Source organism: Eptesicus fuscus, chromosome 15 (assembly GCF_027574615.1).
Source record: "Eptesicus fuscus isolate TK198812 chromosome 15, DD_ASM_mEF_20220401, whole genome shotgun sequence".
Taxonomy (NCBI): Eukaryota; Metazoa; Chordata; class Mammalia; order Chiroptera; family Vespertilionidae; genus Eptesicus; species Eptesicus fuscus.
Window position 1 is genome coordinate 29,081,328 of NC_072487.1, and position 27,263 is coordinate 29,108,590.

Sequence of the window (27,263 nt, forward strand, 5' to 3'; positions counted from 1 at the left end):
TATAAAGAATACATCGTAACATTTTACACTAAAGCCAACAATGATTGAAATTTAACAAGAATCCAAGTAAAAATCAAGTCTGAACTTTGGCACTGCTCTTCTGGCAGCCAAACACAGGGGAATGGATCTCAAACTTTGGCAAGCATGAGAAACACCTGGGGAGTTTATAGAAAGCACAGATTTTTCTCAAATATTCTCAAGATTCTGGTTCAGTGAGCCCTGAAATTAGGCCCTGAAATCTGTCTTTTTAACAAATATTTCAGCTAGTTCTGACACAGAAGGCCATACTTGTGCACAGTGTGCTGAAAATAGCCTTTAAAGGCAGACCAAAGTGTTCCCACTGGGGCTGACCACTATTTGTGCAATTTTTTAATGGTGTCCTCTGCTTTGTCAAGGAAGGAACACAAAATTTTTTTAAATAATATTTTTGAATAATGATGATGACTATAAAATGTTTATAACTTTCTAAAGAAAACTAATTTACTTCTCTTAATATTGATGCTCTAAAAATGTCTATAATATTATTCTGGTTAAGGGATATGATGTTCAATTGTTTCCAATTTAGACAATAGAGATAAGCACAAAATTAAATACATCCTGAAATCCCATCACAGAGGTAACCACTGCTTAGCACTGTAAAATATTTTTTGTTTTCTATGCTTCTATGTTCCCACCTTGAGCTTTGCTTCATTATATAAAACATGAAGGTAAAATTGTCAAAAGAAAGTTAGATGGCCACTAGATGATTACCTTAATTTACAAAAGTACACAATGATACTAATAATAAAACCCACAGGCTTAAAACAACATAAAAATTAGCAATCAGTTCACAAAAGAATTATCATAACTGAGGGAAAGTACACGTGACACCGTTTATGCTAAGCTCATGTCTTCTTGGTACCAGAACAGTAACAGCAGGAGTGACACACTATGAAGTTGAGGACACATACTAGTAAAATATAAGTAGGTGCTGTCTATGTAAGAGAAGTAGCCATGAGATTCAGCACCGAACCACCTAGCTTACAAAAGTTTTAGTAGCTACTAGATTTGTGGGTAATTATATATAGACAGAAAATAAAACTGAAAACTAGAAATAAAAAATAGATACGGCTAAACAGACCTAATTTAAAAAGGGAAACTAAATATAGGAAAGGAAACCAAATAATTCTGATAGATGAAGATAAACCAATTTCATCTTAGTTTAAGAATTACTCTACTATTTTCTGAAACTCATGTGATACATTTTCCTCCAAACATAATATGGTCAAACCTATCCTAAAGAAGATAAAAGCATATATATTCAAAATAACTACTCTGCCAATTAATACCCACCATCCCTTTAAAATGGGCTCCTTGTCTGCCCTGACCAGTGTGACTCGGTTGGGCATTGTCCAATGCACCAAAAGGTTACTGTTTAGGTTCTAGGTCAGGGCACATACCAATGCTGTGGGCTAGATTCCGAGTGGGGGGCATGATGTTTCTTTCTCTCTCCCTCTTCCTTCCTCTAACTCTAAATATAAAAAGGGTGGTGGGGGCTCCTTGTCACCTGGACTCTGGGCTGTAAAGGAGCAGGTGTCGTGCATATTTAGAGCTGCATTGTGCTGCATTGCCAAGCTCATGCCAAGAAAGAGAGCTAAGGAAGAATTCAGTGGGGGAATCGGGAAGGCAAATCCACCCCCAGCAGTGAGTCAAAGAGAACAAGCTCTTGTGTATATACACAAACGTTCAACTTTACAGCCTGTGATGTGGGAGATTCTTTCATAATGAGCTCTCCTTCCAGAAATTCTAATGAAAAATAATTAGTATTTTTAGAATTTTCATCACTATGTCATTTCCTTAGAATGTGGAAAGAGCAGCTTTATTAATCAGATATCTTATGCACACGGTGATAGTAGAGGCTTTTTTAGTTTAATCCTAATTGACTACTATCACATACCCGAAACATAGACAATTTTCAATATAATTTCAAGGAATTAGATTAAAATAACACAGTCAAAATAATCTATTTAACAGTCTAGTTGATTGAAGGAGCACTAAAATTGGAAGGGAGTGAGGAGCAAACTCAAAAAGCCCCAGACCCAGGCAGATGATATGAATGCAGCGGGCCAGGTGACGGGCAAGCTGAGAACTAAGGGAGTGGAGAGAGGTGCATGGTCTGAAGCAGCCAGACAGCCTCTGCCAGGATCCAGCTCAATGATGCCAGGAGAAAATGTCAGGCAGAGTTTTCAAATCATCCCAGTTTTCAAAATAACCTGTAACTCCAGAGTTTTGTGTAAAATCTCCTGATATTTGAACATTGCCAATGAATGTAATTCAACCATTTCTGGAACACTGAGCCACCACTGTGTGCTCACTAGGCTGAACTTGTAGGCTGGTGGTGGCCTGCAGACCACTAGACTCCTGGGATTCCAGGTGAAACTACTGTGCTTACAGGTTGAGAATGTCCATGGCAAGAAGTGGACAGCCGTTTCTAGCTCTTTTGCCCTGGGTATTAATGACACAACTGATAAAAAGCAAGCCAACTCCATTTCTCTCTCTTCCTTCTCTTGGCTACAAGCACACTCTGCTCTCCTGATAAAACCCAAAGGAAAATAAAATGAAATTATTGGCCCATGAAACATTTAATAGGTTTTTTGAGTTTTTATGTTTCATTGCTACATGAGTATGTCCCATTAATAATCTCATAATTAATTTGTTTTGTATAATTTGAGCTATTGTACATTTGCTACTAAAAAATAAATACTTTAGGAATATAATAAATCTTTAAATATAATTTTAAGTTATAAGAAGCAGAGAAAAACTATTCTGGAAAACAGCAGCAAAGATATTCTTATAAACAGAAGCCAAGGCAAAATCAACTACCACAAAACACAACAAAAATCTATTTCAAATAGCAAAATTGTACATGGAATAACTAAAATGCATCCAGTATCCCAGGCTGAACCAAAGCAGTAAAATTTTACACATCTTGATTTAAAACAACAAAAAAATAAAGATCCTTTTTTAGGAATCTGTCCACAGAAGAGGAAATTATATTGAACCTCTATGTATTTTAGGATAAATTCACAGAAATAGAGTAACTAGCCTCATCTTACCTAATAATAGAGAAACATGTAAATTGACCGTACCTCCTCTACACACACAGCCAATCAAGAGTGAGTATGCAAATTAACCCAACAAAGATGGCAGTTAATCTGCATACATACCTGGGTCCCGGGAACCTCCTCGGCACCCAGGTCACTCCCAGCCAGCCATTGGAGGGGCGGGGGAGCCCCCTTCCCAAGCCTAAAGCCTCAGGCGGAGGCTTTAGGCTTGGGAAGGGGCTGAGCCTATGATCAGAGGGGCCCCCTGCCCAAGCCTAAAGCCTGGGCAGCCCGAGCCCGAGATCAGAAGGGTGGGGGGGGAGGGCCCTGCCCAAGCCTAAAGCCTCAGGCGGAGGCTTTAGGCTTGGGCAGGGGCCGAGCCTAGGATCGGAGGGAAGGGGGAAAAATCAATGGAAACATATCCTCAGGTGAGAATAAAAAGAAAAATAAAGAAAGAAATGTCATATCGTATGAAAGACACATCTTGAAAATCCCTAAAGAAAGTTGTCATTTTTTCATGGTGAAGGGACTAGAGTCCATGTTGATGAAAATACCTTGGCGGCTGTGGTGACTGGCAGTGGCTGCAGCAGCGGGGTGATGGGGCTGGTGCCTTCCCCTGATCAGCCCGGTCACCTCCCGCAAAGGGAGGCCAGACTGCGGCTTAGGTCCAATCCCAACGGGGAGCGGACCTAAGCCATCAGTAGGACATCCCCTGAGGGCTCCCAGTATGTGAGAGGGGGCAGGCTGGGTTGAGGGACCCCTCCCCAGTGCACGAATTTCGTGCACCAGGCCCCTAGTCTATAATAGAAATGAAGGCATTCTCTTAACTGAGACACCATTCATCAGAGAAAAAATAATAAAATCAATATTTATATCTTCACTAGATTTATTCTTTTTATCAACTCTTATGAGTTACTGAGCACTGTTCCTCAACAGAGAATGGAAAAGCACTTTCATCCTCGCTACATCAAGAGAGTTTATAATTAAACTAACTCAATGTGGAAAAAAGTTTTAATATGAGATTAAATTTTTAAGTCACGTACTGAGCAGCAAATATATACAAGGCAGCAATCTAGTTTCTATGAGGAGAGAAACCTGGGAACCCAGTGCTAATGAGAGCGCACGGGGACAGTTCTGGAGCTGAAGACCATGCTGAGGCAGGGCCAGACAGTAAGAAGCCGGAGAGGTGAAATCCCAGGAAGCTGCGTAGGGAAAGACAATGAGGACACGTGACTCAGTTGGAAAGGAAGAGAGGTACCTTCTCCTCTCCAATGAGGAGAAGGTTGATGAGGAATCACTTTGAATAGGATATTTTAATGTTTCAAAATTAACTAAAAGAATAAATCCTACCTAATAAAATAGCAATATGCAAATTGACCGCACCTTTGCTATGCCCAAGCCACGCCCACCAGCCAAAGCCACGCCCACTGGGCAATCAGGGCGAGTATGCAAATTACCCAACCAAGATGGCGGTTAATTTGCATACGTGGAGGGAGGGAGAAGTGAAGACTGAAGACCACTTAGAAGGAAGAGGAAGGAAAAGTGGAAAGCAAGGTGGCTGCCAGAGGGAAAGCCTGGGCGGGGCGGAGCAGGGCCGGCGCCAGTGGCCCGCGGGTGCAGGCACGGCACAGCAGCCGCAACGCAACTGCAGCAGCAGCAGCTTGCAGGATTCTTCCTGCAAATGGGCTACTAGTATTATATAAAGGTCACTCAATGAAGACAGCCAAAGAGAAAGTAAAATGACAACGAAGTAATCAATTTCTGGGGAAGGAAATTTGCCCTTTGAGTATATGCTGGCCGGAGGTTTGTCATATATGGCCTTTATTATGATGAGGTATAGGTCCTATTTTTGTGGGGGTGAAATTGAAATGGTCACAATTCTCACAAAGCCTTTTTTTTTTTTCCCAGAGGAATGGGGAGAGAGGGAGAAACATCAATCAAGTTCCTGCCATATGCTCCCGGACAGGGATTTGAACCGTGACCCTTTGGTGTGCAAGATGACGCTCAAAAAACTGAGCCACACTGGCCAGGGCTGAAAAAGGCTTTTAAGGGTTGTTGTACACACCTTGGTCTCCAGAGTAGTGACAATAATAGGTAACAATTGTTCTCATTTTGAAGCTCAAATGAGACTCAGGTTGAGAATTGTTATTCTCTAGGTTTATAGCACATGTGATTGGAACAAGAAATGTTGTTCCTACCCACAGGATAAAGCCTAAATCTTTTCGTCAATTATTTTCCCTGCCAAGAATTTTACATGATGCCAGGAGATGGTGCGAGTCACTTGTTGACTGTCATATGATAATATTCAAGTGTATTGTTACAGATATGATTAACTTTTAAAACATCAAGGAACACTCACTTATTAGAAACATGCTGATGTCTATACATCAATTTTAAAATATCCATTCTATAGTTCTAAAAAACTATAATCAGTGTAATAAGCTTTAAATAAGTCTAACATCAATATCCTCTAAGGAGTGTTTGCAATAAAACTGTAACATCACCAAATCTGAGATAAAAATAAAATAAGCTAATGGTAGAACTGAAAAATATAATGCCATATGCTTTGAGTAATGTGTTTGCGCATTTCCAGTAAATGAAACATGAGTAAGTTCACCTCAATGACAGAGCTACCATTTTATTACTGGCATATCTAGAAAATACATGCTTAGGTAAGAAAAAGAATTTTGACCATCTTTCTTCTTTTCTCTGATTCTCCCTCTTCCAGAATTTATAAAACCAGAAATTCCATAGAAGTAAAAAACAATTAGGAATTATACAAGAGAAGACTGACAAATGAACCTCAAAGCCACACACAGATCTTCAAAAGGCTCTGCCATGCTGTGATGATTTAGAATCTTGTGGTCTCCCAAGGGAAAGCTATAAAAATCAGGGAGACTGAAGACAGTGCCAGCTGAAAAACCACACAGATGGCTTAGCCGACTAAAAGCCAGCTGAGTTTTGGAAGATTGTTCTCATTTAAAGTATCTTCCAAAAACAGCTTTATGTGGTTGGTTTCAATTTTCCCTGTCTTTGACACTGTTAAGCTACCTTTTCAGCCTTTAGACAGGCGGAGCACAGAAAACATTAATTTCCTTTAAAAGGGAACAAAAGACTTACTGTTTCTTTTTGTCCTCATGAAAAAGTTTTAGACCTGAGTTTTACTCATTTAGTAAAATCAACACCATCCAGCTGTTGTATTCTCTAAAGGAACACAAGCAACTCTCATGAAAACAGGTGTTAAGTCATGGGAGTGAGGAAACAAAACAAATGTATTTCTTAAATACATATTATATGTCAAATATATAAATATGATATATCTTCAGGATGTAAATTATCAGTATATATTCTATTGATCTATTAACCCTTTGCACTCATTTCCTTTTTTTCTCGATTCCTTTATTCTACTCGGGATTTAATTTTTTAAATACCCCAGATTTTACAAAGCGCGGCAGCAGAATAAAAAACTGGAGTTTCTTTTCATACAAACTTATTTATTTGGATTTTTTTATATTTCAAATTATTGATACACTCAATAACCGTCACACTCGACATCCGAGTGCAAAAGGTTAAATTATATATATACATATACATTGATATGTATATAATTGCATATGCATACACACATGTATACATATCATTCATGCAAACAGGAAAGCCTTTGGCTGAGGAAGGAGATAGAGGAGAACACCTTGTGTATATAATTAGAATAAATTACTCTGTTCTGTCCTGTTTAGATATGTCCATCAATTTGTAAATGTTGAAAGCAATTGACTAATATGATAAATTTAAAAATTTACTCTGCAGCAGAGACAGGAAGGGGGAGGAATCAGGAGACACTACTGTTCCGTATCTAGTTTGAGATCACTCTCAACCTGGGCACAACAGGTAGAACTGCTTGCTCTGCTATAAGAGCCGTCAAAATCCAATCATATGTAGAATTACAGAAAGATCACTTTTAGTCACAAGAATAACCCTACTATGTTACAACTAAGATTAAATCCTTACCATTATGCCCAAACAAAACCTAAGTGCACAGCCACACTGCAAGGTCAAAAATGCCCTCCTTCAGGGATACACGGCTATGTAATATGCACAAGAGAATCTGATGCACCTAAAACTATCTGCCTTTCCACTCACCAACTGGCCATCTATTTTTTAAATCTGATGTGCATTTTCAGAGTATCAAACTTTAACTCTGAAGCTCAATTTTGCAAGAAAAACAATGAGAGGAAATAAGAAAGGCTATGTATAGATTGCCAATTCTAACTCGTTACAAAACTATGCATCCTAATATCATTCTTTTTGCTGTTTAAGGGAGTCTTTCATCCTCACCTCCCATAAAAATCTCAGGGTCTTCTACTCCTCCTCCATGACAGCAGTGTAAATTTGAACTCCAATTTTGAGATCCAAAACAAAAACAAAATGCATAAACACACACACACACACACACACACATATACACACAACCTAATATCTAATTGACAATGTAGATTTCTAAGCCAAATAAATACATTTTAACACTAGAAACATAAAATCAGGGTTACAGTCTTCCACTTAAAATCTATTTTTTCTGATTAATGTTTAAACCTTAAAAAGACAAGGAGTTTACAGTGTCAGCTACAAAGATTGTCTCCCTAAAGATAATTTGAACTGTTAGGCTTACAAGATCCTTCCTTACAGATGCTACTGCTTTTGCAGGAATAACTTTAATTTTTTATGATGATGATAATGATAATGAATTTTTTTTTCAAAACCTGAAATGTATTTTTTTAAAGCCTGAGAGCTATATAGTTTCTTTTTTAAAACTTAGAGCACTCTATAGTTAAAAGACCATCAAGTCTTGAAATATAATAAACAAGGAAACTATCAACAAACTTTTAATTCTAGTATTTCTTCTTGACAACAACATTAAGTTAATTGTAGTTTTTTGCTGTTTCTATTTCTCTGATAAAAGTGGCTATGATCACACAGTCTACATCATAAAATGGCCAAAAGATTTTATCTATGGGAATCCAGGTCTGATCCTGTTCCTGAAACCAGATCAATAATCACCGACATTTAGTCATGTCCTCAGTGCTAAGTGCTGGGCACTGTGCTGAAGTTCTTATATAAGGTGCCTCTCACAACAACTGAAGTAGGAATTATCTCAGATAAGAAAAGTCAAGCACAGATAAGATAAGTACTTTGAAAAAGGGAACACAATTATTACGTGGCAGAAATGGGAGTTAAATGCTGATCTCTGTTACTTCAAAGCCTTTGCTGGTAACCACTACACTCTACCTCCCGAAATATTGTTCCCCCATGTAGCCTTTCTACAGACTGGATCCCAGAGAATGGACACTGCCATTGTCTAAATAATTAAGGTAAGGTCCTTTCTCATTCACCAGAATGCTACAGTGAGTGGTCAACCTAAACTAGTTAACTAAAGCACCAGGAGCAACCAAAAACTCATGAGAGCCCACCAGTGTGGCTCAGTGGTTGAGTGTCGACTTATGAACCAGGAGGTCATGGTTTGATTTCCAGTTGGGACACATGCCCAGGTTACAGGCTTGAACCCCACTAGGGGGTGTGCAGGAGGCAGCCGGTCAATAATCCTCTTATCATTGATGTTTCTCCCTCTCTCTTCCTCCCTAAAATCAATAAAAATATATTTTAAAAATTAATTTAAAGAGCTCAATTTAGAGAATCAGCTAAATGAGTTAAGTTGAAAAACCTTCAATTTATCTTAAGAGGGTACTCTCTAATTGTGGACTATATAAGGAGATGATGACTTCATTGAAATGAAAAGTGAAAATGTTGAAAAGCCAATGGCAATGTCTTTTTCTCACACCCTGTCATCTATGGATAAATGTATGCACTGGTTTGCTTAGCAAAGCAAGTCCAGTAAAGTAATACTGCTTATATACATACTAGAGGTCCAGTACATGAATTCGTGCATGGGTGGGGTCCGGCCGGCCCGCCCTGATCGGGACACAATCAGGGCCGGGCCAGCTGGTGGGAAGGGGCTGCGGGCAATTGGGCCCCAGGCCAAGCTATGGGGAGGGGCTATGGGTGGTGGGCCAGCTGACCCCATCCCCAATTGGGGGGTATCAGGGGCAGGGCCAGCCAGGGGGAGGGGCCGCGGGCAGTAACCACCGGCCTTGCCTCTGATTAAAGTGGGGGGTGGCAATCAGGGGCGGAGCTGGCTGGGGGGAGGGGCCACGGGCCAATCGAGGTAGTGGGGGCTGATCGGGGGTGGGGCCAGCCGTGGGGAGAGTCTATGGACAGTGGGCTGGTCAGCCCTGCCCTCGAATGGGGTGGGGGGGCTGATCAGGAGCCAGTGGCCTGGGGGGGGGGGGGCGTGGGTAGTTAGCTGGCTGGCCCCAGGCCCTATTGGCGGGGGGGGGGGGGGGGGCCTGATCTGGGGTGCGGCCAGCCAGGGGGAAGGGCTGTGGATGGTTGGCCAGCCAGCCCTGCCCCTGATAGGAGTGGGGGTGCTGATCAGGGATGGAGCTGGCTGGGGGGAGGGGCTGCAGGCTGATCAGGGTGGGGCCTGTTAGGGGGAAGGGCCACAGTTGGCCACCAGCCTCATCCCTAATTGGGGTGGGGGGGCCGATCTGGGTGGGGCTGATCTGGGTGGGGCCGGGTGGGAGGAGGGGCTGCAGGAGGTTGGCTGGCCGGCCCCGCCCCTTATTGGGGTAGGGGGTGCAATAGATGGCGGGTCCGACCGGGGAGAGGGGCCGCAGGAATTTGGCCACTGGCCTCATCCACCATCAGGCCAGTTCGCTGGCCACAGGAGACATCATAGCAACCGGTCGTTCTGGTCATTACAGCATTCCGGTCACTGGCTTTTTATATATATAGAAGATGTATACACATACCCACCAATCTCCAATTTTTATAGCACATGTCGTTTTAAAAATAGATATGAAGTTACATAATTATGTGGGAGGAATTCTTTCCCACTTAAGTAAAAACACCAATTTAGCAAGTAATGGGGTTTAAAAAGAAAACACAAACATCTGGATATCTAGAAATCACAAGGTATTTTTTTTATGCTGTTAGTTTAAGGGTTTGTTTCCCTTCTCACTAACATTTGAATAAACTCCATGTGTTGGAGCTACCTTCTGGCTCTAAGTAATTCTAGGTTTCGTTTGAAAGCCAAAATAAATTATTTTTTAAATCCAAACAAAATATGTTAAATCTTAAACATAAGTATACTTGTCTGCCAATGTAGCTTAATAGGTTTCATTAAACAAGAAGCTGACATTTTAAAATTAACAAGAAGCTGACATTTTAAAATTATTACTGTTTACTACTTGTTCATCTACTTTTCACGACGTCTTTAAAAAATTCAAGCCTTAAATCTGGAATATATGTTCCTTGTGGGGACTTTTCTATCCAGCAAGTAATTCCCTGCAGGAACTTAATGCTATTTAGTGACAACAGAAATACAAACAACACAAGCTACAAACAGATATAGTACAGAAATACATCTAATGGCCTCTTTATAATCTCATTTTATACCCATTGTTTCTAATAAAAATGAAGTCCTGAATGATTTTCATAATAAAAAGCACGGATTATTAAAAATTAGGAAAGTGGGAATACAGGCACACTTTAAACATTAGAAACATTATTTTTTTAAAATCCTGAATATTAACAATTTATCCTCGTCTTGGTTATAAAAGCTAAAGTTTTTAAAAAGGATCAGCTCATATACAATTAAAGTTCCCAATAAAAATTAGAGGAGGAAATAGACTGGTTTTAAATTTTAATTTTAGAAACCATTATCCAACTCTGATTTTTATAATACATAAGACTGGAAAATGGCAAATCAAAGAACCATTCACTCCAGAAATAAACATGCCAAAATCCTTGCCATCACATTATGTTTATCACTGCCAAGCCTATTTTCTTGACTGAAATGTTTATTCTTTTTGAGATTTATACACTGTCTTATGTGTACATTAAAATTATGCCAAGTTCAATTGTACTGAGAAGGCTTTTATAATTGCCCCTTCAAAGTTTACTATCGCCCTAGCCAGTTTTGCTCAGTGGTTAGAGCATCGGCCCTTGGACTGAAGGGTTGCTGGTTTGGGCACACACCTTGGTTGCAGGCTCTATCCTAGCCGAGGTCAGGACTTGTGCAGGAGGCAACCAATTGATGTGTCTCTCCCACATCAGTTTCTCTCTGTGTGTCTCTCTCTTCCCTTCCACTCTCTCTAAAAATCAATGGGGAAAAAAATATCCTTGGGTGAGGATTAACAAACAAAAAGTTTACTATTAACATAAGATTCTTTTTAAAACTGTACATAAAATTTTAGCCTAACACTATTTGAAGAGCCAGGTTCCCAAGGGAAGAACGTTATTCATTAGGATGACTTTTTTCCATAAGGAAAGTGGCCCCTGAATGTGGAACAAACCATTCCTTTCCTGAATCCGTTCCATTTCAGCCCCTCATGCAATGGTGCACGCCGCAGATAACTAGAATCTGCTTCAGATAGGCAGGTGATACTGGTATTTATCGTTCCCTTAGCGAATGGCACCACCTGCAGAATTAAAGAAACCGATGGATTTGGAACCTGTAGGCATAATTACCTGTCAGAATCTACTGCAGCCTTTCTGAAGTTAATATCCTGATACCTACTGTTCCCACAGGAAAATTCTATAATGTGCTTTAGAGAAGTTAATTCAATTTATGCTGATAGCCTCTTTTATGTCATTTAAATATAGTATTACTTAGTACATGAGATACACACTTCTTATCAAATTAAAATACTTTAAGATTTTACTACTTCAGATACATAAGTCAATTCACTAGACCTCCTGTACAATCAAGGCACTAAGAAAAAGATAAAACTGTGTTTTCTTAAATTAGCTCTACAGCTAAGAGAAAACCTTAATAGGTCTGCACGAAGGTGGTTACAAAGAGCAGTAGTGGTGGTACAGGTAGTACACTAGTACCACTGACGTTCTGGGACCATTCTTTGATGCAGGGAGCTGTCCTGTGCATGGCATGTCTAACAGCACCCATGCTCCTTCATGACAATCAAAATCGTCCCTAGACATTGTCAAATGTCCTCTAGGGACAACATCGTGTCAGGGTTCAGAACTAATGAGTTAGTGGGAATGGCCACAGGGGCTGGAGTTTATTTAGCTCTGCTCCTGTGGGTGTGCACCAGGGCGAGAATTTCACCCCCCTGTCTCAGTTTCTCCTACCTCAAGTTACTTGTAAGGATTAAATATGAAAAGAATTGAATGGTGGCTTAGTGCTACTGCTACGATTATTTTAATTATATACTTTGTAACATCTTTCTCTACTTCAGACTCCCTATACCCACAAATGTGTACGCTTTTCAACAACAAAAAATCACTGAAGGCCCAAAACTCGAGGATTTAAGAAGTTGGGAAGAGGGCATCACTAGACTTATGGCTTATTTAGAGATTCCTCCTATAAGTCCAGTATTGTGGATCATAAGGATATGATCCCAACTCCTGTTTCCTACTCATAGTCTAAACACGAGAGAACCGGGATTGTCTACTTGGACACTGAACACATCACATGCTTTCCCCCCTGCATTCTGGCTGTGGCTATTGTCTAATAGGTAGCAAACCCCACCGCACGTATTCCTACACACCTATTAGAATCCAGCATCTTCCATGAGGTATTTTCCTGATGGCATCTAACTCTCCTCTCTTACTGCCCCCCAAACACTATGGTGGAACCTCTCTCATAGTACCTGTGCTCTTCAGGGCACAAGTGATTCAGTGAAGGCAAGAGCCCATAGAATGCATTTCCCTGTAAAGCTCAGCACCTTTTCTATCCTCATCTCCATCCAGCCTGCAGGGCCCAGCCACATTATTACTTAAGATTTATTTTTTAATTGGGCAGCCACCTTTGGATAATTAATTGTAATTTTCTTAAAGTTTGATTATACAGCTCCATAGTAAACATTTTTACTACATACAACCCTTTGAGCAACTCTAAACCTACTGTAGTGAGGTGATGGCATTTTCATGGGGGGAGGAGAGGAGGATGAACAAATGGAGTACCCAGCAATGCCTGCTGTACTCGTTACAGGGGATTAAGGCCCATGGTATGTGTGGTTGGGGGAGGCAGAGTACTCCAAACACCCACAAGTCAAGGAGTTAAGCAATTCTGTGTAAATGCCAGTGTTGTCCTGAAGGATCCTGGCACAAAAAGGCAGTAGTGACAGGCGAAGAAGACTGCAACAATATACCACAACATGTACTCAGAGGATCTCGGGCCTCAGAAAACTCTGTGCTGTTTGAATCAAAACACAGGTGTAGGGGAGCAGAACCCAGCTTCTACTTTTCTTTTGATCCTCACCCAAAATATGTTTATTGATTTTAGAGAGAGGGGAATCAAGAGAGAGAGAGAGAAAACATCTATGTGAGAGAGAAACATTGATCGGTTGCTTCTAGTACATGTCCCGAGTGGGATTGAGCCCGCAAACTAGGAATGTGCCCTGACTGGCAATTGACCCAGTGACCCCTTGGTGTATGGGACAATGCTCCAAAGGAGCCACCTGACCAGGTTTCTTATGCCCATTAATTAATTTAAAAGAACTACTGGATTAAAGAGAATAATCCTCTTCTAACAGTGGAATGCTGACTGTTTGAGAAGTAGGAAGGAATTATCTCTGCATATCCTCTCAAAATATATTTTAAGTAAATGCCACTAAATTCAACAGCTGCTTTATTTTCTAGGCATTCTCTGTATTAGGTGTTCAATTAAAAATGAATAAATTTACATAAAAAGACTAGAGAGGAATTTATAGAAACAACTGATGTTGCCAATTCTGTAAATATTGACAGAATGGGGCAGCAGTTATTTCAAGGATGTGAAAATTCACACAAACCCCCAAAAAACTACCTGGGACTGTCCTGGAGAATTTCACCTCTAGGAGATCCCAAGAACTGCTGCCTGAATAACATGATTTCTGTAGGAAGTCTTGGGAGATAGAGACACTTTAGCCGCCCCAGCACCAAGGAGAATGCCTTTCTCCTCTGACAAACTGAAGCCAATTAAGTCAAAAGCATCCTTTGGATAATTAATGGATCCAATTGCACCAGGAAGAGTTAAAATACGAGTAATATCCCCAAGAGCTTCAGGACTCACCAAGAGTGAGGAACTCCTGTAGGGGCCAATAAAATTAATGACATTTCAGAAATGAGACTCTCATGAGCCATAAAAGAAGTGGCAGAGGGTTGCAGAAATCAAGTCTATTTTAATCCTTAAAAAACTAAGGAAAACGTTTGAAAGAATCTCTACAATTCCTTCAAAATAGGAAAGACAAACTTTTCTCAAATATTCTTTTTGGGGACCCATAAAATATCCCTCCTTCAGACACATCCAAAAAGAATATATCTGGGTTGCAAACCTGACTGAGGTACCCACTGTGTGACCTCAAGTGGGTAACTCGTGGACTTCAATTTCTTCCTCTATAAAACAGGGCTGCTAAGAAGAGTCAACTTACCAGGATGGATAAAGCTCTTGGACCAGTGACAGGGGCAGAGCAGCAGTTAACAGAAGAAACAGCCTCTGTACCTCAATGTCTGTCTTATTTCATAATTTACACACAGTCTCCTTCCTGAACTATTGGGGAGCATCAAATAGGATAAATGTACACTGCTGTGTGAAAAGTGAAGCATTACACTCAAATGTTAGCTGTTATTAACTTGGAAATGGAAGAATAAACACAATTAAAAGAGAACTGACACGCAGAATAGGTAAGTAAATAGTTAAAGGGCACTTCGTTTCTTTAAGTGAGTTCAAGTCTCTTTTATTCCTTCAATATTTATTGAACAAAAGGCAAGGGCTAAGCATTTGTTTTCCCTGACCTACAAGAGATATTAGACATAAGCAAACACAAGAGAGAAAAGTCTATAATTAAGGTAAAAATAACTAGGGACTTCGCCGTAGAGAGAGATTACTACAAGCTTAGGGTGAGCAGATAAATCTTCACAAAAGAGGAAGCAGTTGAAATGGCCTTGAAGTATGTGTACAGTTTGGATAACGAGCCTAATCCAAACTGTACACAGGTGGCAAAGCCGGGAGATGAAGAGGCACAGGTGCGGGGTATAAGGTAACTCAGTTTTTCCAAATCAGAGTGCAGGTAGTACGGGGCCAACAGACTGGAACACAACCTACAGACAAACTGCAGAGGACCCTCCCTGAGCATGTGTCCAAGGAAGCAGGGATGGAGAATGCTGGCAGCTGGGATTCCTTGCTCAAAATCCTTTCATGAAGAAATTTCAGAGTTTTACATTCTCAGAGTAATCTGACAGATTGTAGTTGGTGGAGTTAGCCCTAGCTGGTTTGGCTCAGTGGATAGAGCGTCGACCTGAAGGGTCCCAGGTTCGATTCTGGTCAAGAGCATATGCCCAGGTTGCAGGCTCGATCCCCAGTGGGGGGTATATAGGAGGCAGCGGATCAATGATTCTCTTTCATCACTGATGTTTCTATCTCTCCCTTCGTCTCTCTTCCTCTCTGAAATCAATAAAAAAATATATTTTTTTAAAGAGATGGGGTTAGAGCCAAGGGTTAACCATCAACCTCCAAAGTGGTTAAACAGTGAAGGTTTGAAAAGAAACAGCCGGTAACGGTAAAGTCTACAAAGGAACTGATGGCAGGAGATAAATAATGGAGGAGACAGCAGCACATAGCAGAAGACCCCAGGTGTTATCTGCCACAGAGAGGTAGTACAATTATTAAAAAAAGAGGACACAGGTGAGTGAGGCAACCAACCATGTTCCAGGATACTGAAATAGTATTCAGATGATTACAGAACTACTGCCTCTAAACTTCAAGAAACACAGGCTTTACCAAACAAAATAGAATGATTTACAGAGAGAACTTTCACACCTGAAAACCTAAAGCATATTTCAAAATAAGAAGTGAGGAGATTTCCTGAGAAATCTCCCTACAAAATTGGCTTTTAAGTTAGTAGGGAAATATCATTTTGGAAATAAATCTAATATGCTATCCATTTCTGTAGCTAATGCACAGTTCAAGTGGCTAGAACCGGAAAAGAGTGCCAAGCATCCTATCTCTGCTTTGAGGCTGGAGTTCAATGACTACTGTCAGTGAAAGGGTCTGATCAACATTTTTTTAAATATATATTTTATTAATTTATTACAGAGAGGAAGGGAGAGGGATAGAGAGTTAGAAACATCGATGAGAGAGAAACATTGATCAGCTGCCTCCTGCACACCCCCTACTGGGTATGTGCCCACAACCAAGGTACACGCCCTTGACCGGAATCGAACCTGGGACCCTTCAGTCCTCAGGCCAACGCTCTATTTACTGAGCCAAACCAGTTAGGGCTGATCAACATTTTTAATTTCACTTCTGGAAATGTTTGAAGCTTTTATGTTGAAGATGTTAGCTGACTATTCCAAGAATTCTACTTCTTTTTATTATGAAAATTGAGAGCTGGCCTTTGATAACAATTTTGTAGAAAATAGTATAGGAGTCATTTTACTTACCATTGTAACCACATGCCCTGGACACTGACAAACAGCACTCTTTGAAGGCAACAGAAACTAGAAATGTTGAGTGTTGGTTATAAAACAAAAAGTGAAAGTGGGGACTGGATAGAAACTTCCCCAAATTTACCAGCATCAGCTAAAACTGGGCTAAACTGTGGCAGATTAAAATGTACATCCTTCATTTTGGCACTAAAATGTACATCCTTCATTTTGGCACTAAAATGACTAAATGTAGTCATTCGGTAACTATTAAGTACATACTATTTACAAGTTACAGTGTGAGATACTGGGGATACAGGTGAGAATTAGACAAAAATTTCTATTTTCATAGAGCTTATGTTCAAGTTGGGGAAAAGAGATAAAAATAAATAAATAAGCAAAAGAGCATGTCAAATAATAGGTGTTATGAAGAAAGAAACACCGGAAGGAAGAATAGGAATTATGGAGAAGGCTCCAATTGAAATTAATAAAAGGTGAAAAGATGATATCTAAGCAAATACTTCAGGGAAGAAGAAGGCACACAGATGGGGAGAAGGGACCATTTCCAGCAAAGTGACAGGGGAGTCCAGGGGCCTTGGGGCTGAAGCCAGGGGCTGAGTTTTGGAGCTCAGTGGGCAAGCAGCAGAGAGAGGTGGTAGAAGAAGTCAGAGAGAGGAGAAGTATCTGCATCTGGAGATGGTGGGCACTGGCTGAACAGTGATCATGTAGCACTTGTGCACCTGGGTAAGAATATTTAAAGTGAGGCTTATTTTAGAAGATATGATCCTCTTAATAGACATGTAACATTCAATGCTTATATTTGGGATGTAATGAACAAAATTTAAAAAAAAAGAAATATACTCACAGATACATAAAACAGACTGACAGCTGTCAGAGGGGATAGGGGTGGGGAGTGAAGGTGAAGGGGTTAAGCAAAAAAAAAAGAAAGAAAGAAAAAACCTCATAGTCACAGACAACAGTATGGTGATTACAAGAGGGAAAAGGGGGATAGGGTGGAAGTAAAAGAGGATAAAGGAGGGATAAATGGTGATGGAAAGAGACTTAACTTTGGATGTGAACACACATTACAATATACAGGTGCTATATTATAGAATTGTACACTTTAAATCTATAATTTAAATAACTAATGTCACCCCAATAAATGCTATAAAAAAATTTTAAGAAATAAATAAATAAAATGGCGCATCTATGGCCATACAATATTTAGTAAAGGTATCTTGTTACTACAAATTAGAAGTTCAGGTTGAAACTGGGGGAAATTATTTATAGTAGTAATTAAACATGAATGAAATATGCTATTAAATTATAAACTTATCTATTATATATTTTCACCACTATGTTTTATAAAGAGTTTATATTGGACCTCTTCTTTAAAAATGTTCAATAACTCCCCATCACACAAAATAAAATGGTCCAAATTCACAAAGATAATTTGGTAGCACTTGAACATAAATAGCCTGGACTTTTATCACCGATTAATGCAGGGATGTGAAACATATTTTGAGAGAGCTGATATTTGGGCTGATTAAAATTGGATGGGATTTTGCAAGTCTTGGTGATTAGGAAGTATGTATCTGAAAGAGAATCAGCACTCAAGGTATTTCATAGCCTGGCTCTACCCACCATTCTAACTGTACCGTATTTCAAACTACACAGTCAATTGTCAAAAACATCCTACCATCTCCTGCCGACATTACTTTACTCAAGCTGCTGATTCCCTTTCAGATACACACTTCCTAATCACCAAGACTTGCAAAATCCCATCCAATCTTAGCCCAAATATCAGCTCTCTCAAAATATGTTTCACATCCCTGCATGTTGGAATTAAACTCACCCCATCCTGTATTCCCATATTACCTTGTACATTAATCCCAGCATTAATCGGTGATAAAAGTCCAGGCTGTTTACGTTCAAGTGCTACCAAATTATCTTTGTGAACTTCTCACACCCAGAAGAGGTCCTTCCTTTACCACAAGCTGTTAATGTTAACTCTGTTAACAGATAGCCTGAATCTGAACATGTGTAACTGGCCCTTTCCTTGTTCTTCAAGAGCTATACCTTCGACACAGTGTAATACCTATCAAGATACAAGCTACAGTAAGGTTCCAGGAAGAAAAACAAAACCAAGAAATCTCCTTATTCCTGAGACAGAGGGAATTTTTTCCCATACTGTTGTTCTCTTTCTAAAGGGTTAAAAACAATCAAATCTTAACAATGGAATAGCCTAAAAAGTGTTAAGCACAATGAGGACAATGTTCTCTTAATGACTAGGTGTAACAATCATTTTCTGTCTTCTGAAATTGAAAGGGAATTTAACCTCAAAGTGGCAGTTCCAATTCTTCATCAAGGTGGTAGTTAGAAGAGAATATTTGGAACATGATTGCTTCAGGGGAAGGTCAATTTCTCTTGTTTCCTATCCCTTTTCCCATACAACAGCTTAACCCACTCAGGGAAATGTGACCCTAAGACAAAGGCTCCTAGGCAGAGGAGAGAACACCCATTTTGCATAATCTAAATAGCAGGAACAGATAATGTACTTCTTGCATGTTTCTACTAGGAGAAAAATAAGGTATACTGCATCCTAGCAACTTAATACGATGACGTATCTTAAAAGCAGTAAAGAAAGTTGATGAATTTCCTAAATGAAAAAGCATCTCATAAAAAAATTCTATCATTCTAGGTGCATTCAGAATGTCTACAACTGACCAGGGAGTTATGTACTCTTTAGTCACTGTCTTTGAAAATCCCATTTAGAATGGAAAAATAATTGTAGACAAAGATCAGAACTGGAATCCAAACTGCAAACAAGGACAATGGAACAAAATTCAAATGGAAAAGCAGAAAGTGTGGCTGCTCCTAAAAGAATTCTTAGCATCCTGACCCTCAATTTATTACCTGTATACATCTATCATGCTATCTTTTTCTTCAACATTGACAGCACTATGTTTCAATTAAAATTGCATAAAATATCAGAAACTCTGATATCAGCTGGCCTCAGGTGATGTCAAATACAGCTATTTGATTTTAATAGTAACTACATGAATTTTCACCTGAGAATTTTCAATTCTGCTTATATGTATTATCAGAATTAAGTTAAAGCTGACCTATTTTTCCCAAGTGCTAATTTCACTGATAAAAAGGAAGGGAATGGGCCTGCCTGATTTTGGTCAAAGGCATGTACCTCGGTTGCAGGTTGATCCCCGGCCCCAGTCAGGTTGCGTGCGAGAGGAAACCAATCAATGTGTCTCTCACATCGATGTTTCTCTCTCTGTGTCTCTCCCCTGCCCTTCTACTCTCTCTAAAAATCAATGATGGGAAAATATCCTCAGATGAGTATTAACAACAACAAAAAAAAAAAGGAAGAGAATACAGTAAGAGAAGGAAGACAGGCAGACAGGCAAGCAGGCAGGCTGTCAAGGCATCCTGTGGAACTAAGATAGCACCCCCTAAGAAGGGGCCTCTGCACAAACCCACCCACGGGGCATGTAGGGAAAGTGAGTCTACCCACCCACACCTCCAAGAGGGGCCAAGTAACATTCCTGTACCTGCCTCTCACCAATCCCACTGAAGAAGCACTCTGTATGTAACATGTACTCTTCCCCAGCTGGCACTGGCTTGGAGTAAAGAAGGATATACTTCATACTAGTAAAAATCCATTTTGCAAACTTTAAGCCTAAGACGGTGCAATAGATTCCACAAGTGTTGCACTGCAATACTTTATGTAGTTTCAATACTTTACAATACACATGTAGTTTCAAACATAAGAAATACGTTTGTTTTACCACATGCTTCACAATACCTAAATATTTAAGTTTTAAATCAATTTAAATTTTAATACTAGGGAAACATTTTTGTGCAAGAATTTTTATTTTTCAACTAATATCCCTGGGTGACTAATTTTAAAAGAGTTATATTACCCAGAAAGAAATCTGATCATTTACTTTTCCTAGTATACATGTTGGTATTTTGTTTACTTGTTTATTTGAAACTATAGAAGTGAACTGTCATTACTGAAATAAGGTTATACCTCATTTCTTTTCAGGACTGAAACAGCCAGTATTTTGTTTGCTTTTTATTTTTGTTTTGTTAAATTTCTCAACATGCTGAAAATATCCGCTGATTTGCAACAATATAGAAAAGTTACCGAATTGGAAAAAAAAAAAAAAACCTCCAAAAATAGAATACCACAATTATTAAAACATCAATAGTAGAAATGCTGATAATGAGAAAATGTATCCTTTCATTCTTATTTCTACATCAAAGTTAGTACAAAAAGAAAGGGGGGATGGATCCCATCATAACTCATAAGTGAATACACACACCTATCTCTGAGAGCAACCTGCGGATCAGAGGACTCTGACACATGCCATCTGCTTAGAATCCAGTCCTCCTTGTCTAAGCAGCAATTCCTATGGACCACAGCAAAACAAAAATTAGTTAACACACAAAGCTGTGAATATACACATTCTGTCTCTCACCACACACTATGGAAAAGGTTACCCTTCAGACAGAAAAGTAACCAGCTGTGTCTGTGGGTTTTCAGTACCTTCAACTACTCCATGCACATACATTAAAGTATATTTCTGTTTTGATCCACTGTGTTTGGCCAAAGTACTTGTGTTCCTTCTACAGTGAATTCCAGGACTGTGTAGGTGCCTATGACTCTGCCTCAGAGAACAGCAGTTCGCAGGGGCACTGTGAGGAAGGCAAGCACTTCCTGTACATGGAATCTGCAGACTAACCCGGGAAGGCAGATATGGTCTACTAACCTGGGGTCAGGAATGCTGCCAGCAAGAAGCAATAGCACAGGTGAGACACAAAGCACACAGGGTTCAACAGACTGGGAAGGAGCAGCACAGTTCCCAAAAGAGGGCTGTAAGGAAGTGCAGGAGAGCAGGGAGGGAAGAGTTGGGGTAGAGAGGGTGGGAGAAGGAATGAGGCTGAGAGGTCAGAGGAGAACACTGTGTGGCCCCTCCCTGGCTCTGCCTGCACCTTGGGAAACCTATTCCCAGAGGTCACCTTCCACCTGCCCATTCTGTCCCAACCACCTGAGAGAAACATTGAGACAGGAGTTGGCGAGCAAGGAATTTCAGGACCAGATTCCTACCTTATTCATGTCACAGAGGGTCCCCCTTCTCAGGAGGTAGTGTCCAGCCCCTCCCACATTCCTCCCTCAGTCCCTATGATCCTACACAGCACCTGAGGCAGCCAGCTATATCACACAGATTCATAAATACACCTTTCAAATACCTCAAAGAAGTCTCCACAACCAAAACATTTTAATTAAGATTCCAGATAAAATAAATTATTTCAGTGATCCAGGAGATTAGTCAAATGCCCCCTTTTGTTTGAAGTAAGAATATCTTTATACAATTTCTAACACTATTAAACAGGCATGATTTATCTAATGTAAGAAATGCAATGTACCATAAGAAGGGTGGGCATGAATTGTAGCTATTTGATGCTGTTAATTCTAACATTCCCTAATATACTTGCTTTCTTTTTTAATCATGTTATGCAATTCATCAAAATCGTTAACTAGCTTAATAGCTCACAGTCATCACTATAAATATTAGATATAGGTATACACACTCAGGGATTATTGGTATTTACACTCCTGTTTGAAGCTAAAGACAAGTAACTTATTCAAAGCCTCAAATCTAGCAAAGTATGTACTAGTAAACCCTGATCTATCAGTTTTCTCATCTTGGATATTTTCCTAAGCTACTGTTCCTGTCTTTTTACCTCCATTTAAAATGCATTCACCAACAGACATATATTTAATTTTAAGTAAATTCAATACTTTGAAATTTATATTTACCTGGAAAACACAGAGACCATTCTTTATAAAAACAAGCTTTCAATATTTTTAATTGCATATGTAATAATTGGTTGCTGTAGAAATATAATAATGAAAATTACAGCCCTGACCATGACAATGTTACAAATTAATGAATACCATTCTATAATTTACAATACACAAAACATAAAAAGGAAACATAAACATGTTTATGTTCAAACATAAAAAGGAAAATATCCTGTTTCTGTAATCTGCTTTTAATCCTTGACAGTGTATTATAAATGTCTGTTTGTATCAATAAATACACATCCATTCATTTATCATGCTCATTAGCATATCATGGATGAGTATATATACCATAATTTATTCAACATTCCCTCAATGTTGGATATTTACTTGCTACCAGTTTTTCAGTTTCATAATGAACTCTGTAGATTATCCAAATAAACACATCTGGTGTGACTTTCTCATTTATTTCCACAGAATAAACTCCCAGTTACAGAATGCAGTGTCACAGGGCACTCTTATTTCTAAGGCTGGTGGTCTAAACATCCTCTAGGTTCGCATGGAATTAGCAACACTGATCAATGCTCTAACCAACTGAGCTACCCAGCTAGGATGTTTTTGTTGTTGCTGTTGTTGTTTTTTAATAAGTAGTACTCTATCACTTTAGAAACAGCAATAGAAGAAATCTTTGCCTGGCCTGGTAGGCCAGTTGGTTAGCACATCATCCCAATATGCCAAGATTGTTGGGTTCAATCCCTGGTCAGCGTACATACAAGAATCAACCAATAAATGAATAAATAAGGGAAACAACAAAACTCTCTCTCTCTCTCTCTCTCTCTCAAAAATCAATATATAAGATATAAATAAATATTTTTTTAAAAAATAGAAGATATCTTTGAAACATCGGACAATAGCAAAGATCTATCTACATCTCTGGTTAATTTTCACAGCCATTTCTAAATAGGTTGAGTTATAAAATTAAATTTCTAACCCCAATACACACCAACATCACTGAAGTGCTAAATCAGACAGTCATAACATATCCTGATTAATGATCTGTAGGAGTAAAGGAACATGTTGCATTCTCCAGCCTCTTTGGCCCATGTTAGAGAGGGCAAATGCTGATCTTTGCAGCTCTCTGTCCCCAATCTCACCTGCATATATATGCACCTGTACAGCTCTCTGAGTCACAGCCACAAAATCAAGAACATCCTTCCACAACCACAGAGTTAGAACTGGACTAAGATCAAACACTTCTACTGTGCATGTACATATCCAGCAAATTAAAGAAGTACAATCTTTTACTTAGAAATACTCTCAAGTAGAATTTTGCATTTTCAAAATGTTTCATGTTCTTGCTTTATTTTAAAAAGAAAGGGCTCAGCCCTAGCCAGTTTGGCTCAGTGGATAAAGCTTCGGCCTGTGGACTGAAGGGTCCCAGGTTCAATTCCGGTTAAGGGCACATGCCCAGGTTGCGGGCTTGGTCCCCAGTGTGGGGTGTGCAGGAGGCAGTTGATCAGTGATTCTCTCTCATCATTGAAGTTTCTACCTCTCTCTCCCTTCCTCTCTGAAATCAATAAAAAAATTTTTTTTTCATTAAAAAGGGCTCATTATGCCGAAACCGGTTTGGCTCAGTGGATAGAGCGTCGGCCTGCGGACTGGAGGGTCCCGGGTTCGATTCCGGTCAAGGGCATGTACCTTGGTTGCGGGCACATCCCCAGTAGGGGCTGTGCAGGAGGCAGCTGGTCAATGTTTCTCTCTCATCGATGTTTCTGGCTCTCTATCCCTCTCCCTTCCTCTCTGTGAAAAATCAATAAAATATATTTTTTTTAAAAAGGGGGGCTCATTACACAAAAACCAAGGGATACTTTAGAACAGGGTTCTCAGGACTTGAACCTTTCTCTCAGAAGTACAGTTTCTGTCTCTAATGAGTGACTGACTTGAAAAACATCTTATCCCAGAATTACAGTCCTTTAGGATCTTCTGGACACAGCTCCAGTGAAAACCAAAGGATAAATATTTTCACTTATTTGAAATTCCTCAGAACCCAGATGATAAGAATGCATCCCCACAGTGGGTACCTCCACAGTTTATTCTGAAGGACAGGTAACATGGCATGGCTGCATGTGTTTAAGTGATAGCTGCCCATTGACAGGGTACTGGATCTGCACCTGCCAAAGGCGTAATCGCAGAACAAGGAACATAATTAAGTTGGTTTCTAACTAGTTCCTGGGACAGATCTGGGAAGCAAGATAAATGCGGGGATGCACTGCACTGTAGGTCACTGCCATGGCACAATTTGAGAAAATGTGGATCCCAAATTGCTTTTCAAAGTTTAATAAATGTCAACACCTCATGAGAGAAAGAAGAGACAAATTTATTGCATGCCATTCAACTAATCTACATTAATTACCTAAGATATTGCTACTTGTCAGCTTATAATTTTTCCCCAAAATTTTTATTTTATATTTGTGCTGTGTGTCTGTGTGTGCGTAAATGCTTCCCCTTTGCACAGCAGCTACACTATACAACAGGCAGAGACCACACGCAGTTGGCAATAGGTTTGGGCAAATTATAACTTCATTTCACAAAAGAAAAAAAACACTTGAATTTGATTACATTTTAAGCTAAATGCCCATACTTCCTATACATAAAATGAGCACTTGTTTTAATCAATCTAGAAGGAATATAAACAATAGTATAAATATTTCTTATTGAATTCAGTTACATTCGTTTTATCATATTTTCTTCTATATAAAAATATCAATCACAAATTTATAGTCAGCAAATATCTCTGACTCAAATGTCAAATTAGGTCAAATGCTATAAGGAAAACCCACTCCTAAAGGATTTTGAAGAAAAAAAATGTAATGAGCCACCGCCCTCTGCTGGTGAAAAATACACATTGTCCATAAATATTTAATTTGAGAACAAAAGTAATGAAATACATTAATATTTAAGCACCAAAGTCTGCAATACAATTTAGTGACTTTTGATTATGTGGGAATGATACACAAACATATTACATGTTTTATCAAAAGCTAATATGCAATTTCAGACTTTTTTTTTACTACAATACATACAGAACATTATATTCTACCTGAAAATGGTTTCTAAGCAAATTTCCATTTTAATTCTTCCAACAATTATTTAACTAATATGTGTCAATGATGATTTTTGCCATTTTAGAATTCATGAGAAATGTCACCTTACTTAGAGGTCAATTAGTAAGTCTAGAATACAGTTTTAAATGCTTTAAAAGTACTATGAGCATGTATAGACACATTAACTATCTTCCTCACCCACAGTGAAATTCTGGTTATAAGGCTAAATATCTAGAAGTACATAGATTATAGAACATCTCTACCATGTGCTTATAAGACACACTTAAACAAGAGTTTAGAGCTCTCTATATAAATATACTTTTAAGAACTATAAAAATAATTTTATTGGATATTTTTCAAATAGCACAAAATAATACAAGAAAACAATCTTGTAAAAAAGAATTCCAACAACACAGAAGTAAAATATATACAAGATGAGGGTCCCAGCTTTATATGGCTCAAATTCATGCCACTGATCACAGGCCACCATAATTAAGTAGGTATCCTTTCATTTCTTTTTCTATCTGTTTACATGTTTTTAAACAGTTTTTTTTAAATCACAGCTTCACACTATACATGGTATTCCTTAATTAGCTTTTTTTATTGTTACTTCATATATTTTAGAGATGTTGTCACATCAGTTCATATAGATTGACTCCATTGTTTTTAATAGCTATACAGTAGAGATGTTCTACAATTTTATCCCATCAATCCTCTACTGCTGATAAGCATATTTTCACCTGAAGTGGGGGAAGGGATGTTATAAATATCCTTGCTTAAAATTGTCCACAAGAATAATTTCTAGAGTTATTGATCTATATCATAAATTGACAGGTTTCTATAAAATAAATATATAAGTGTAAATAAACATATGCTGTGCAGTACAGTTTTATTTTTGTCTAACATTTAGGAGCAACATGATTTTAAAACTTAAATCTCCAGTTGTGGACTCAATTCTTTTTAGTGACTCAAAGAGCAATCTTTAAAAACCAAAAGCTGGACCTATACAGAGGGAAGATGCACATCATATATTCATGAAAAACATTATCTGAGTATTCATATGCTTTTTACTATTTTAAAAAATTTACCTTACATTAAAGAACTATCAAATGTCATAAAAATAGCTAGTAACCCTCAGAATGACACTCTCACCACTTAGCATCCCATTGATCTTTCCTCATTATATGACTCTTTTATTTTATACCACAGTTAAAATCCCCAACTGAAAATACAAGTAACTCTATAAATAGCACATTTCCTTGAAGTTCAACCTTACTCATCTTTGTTCAGTAATCCATACAACTCCAGTGATTAGTTCTGCTGTAGGCTTAAACCATAACATACAAAAAGTCATAAAATGGGCTGGCTTTGTCCTCCTCTCACTGAGTTATAAATTTCCTCAAAGGTTTATTAATGAACAGCACAGTCACAAACACTCAAGCTGTCATCAGGCTCCTTGCTGCTAAATTTACTGAAGCATGCACTCTACTGTCTGCACATCTCCACACACATGATTTGTAAAGCCACAGATCCACAGATTGGAAGTGATCTTTAATAAGTTCCCCCTGCCCCCCTGCAAACTGCCCGTCCCAAAGAATCCATCATCCTCTGTTAAATGTATAGCTTATGAGTGAATGAATATTTAGCCTATAGTTGTGCCTTGACATTCTGTTAAATACCTATTTCCCTCTGCGCCTTTCTATTTTCCCAAGACTGTAGTTGCCTCATTCTTTGCCTTCCCAGTTCAGTTCAAGTCAAGACACTTGGTTT

The 27,263-nt window shown here is 38.9% G+C and overlaps 1 protein-coding gene across 1 annotated transcript in view; it reads right to left on the reverse strand.

Annotated features, from left to right (window-relative positions):
* The window catches only part of KDM4C (lysine demethylase 4C), a 328,665-nt gene that overhangs the window by 180,579 nt on the left and 120,823 nt on the right, over window positions 1–27,263 (reverse strand). The window lies entirely within an intron of this gene.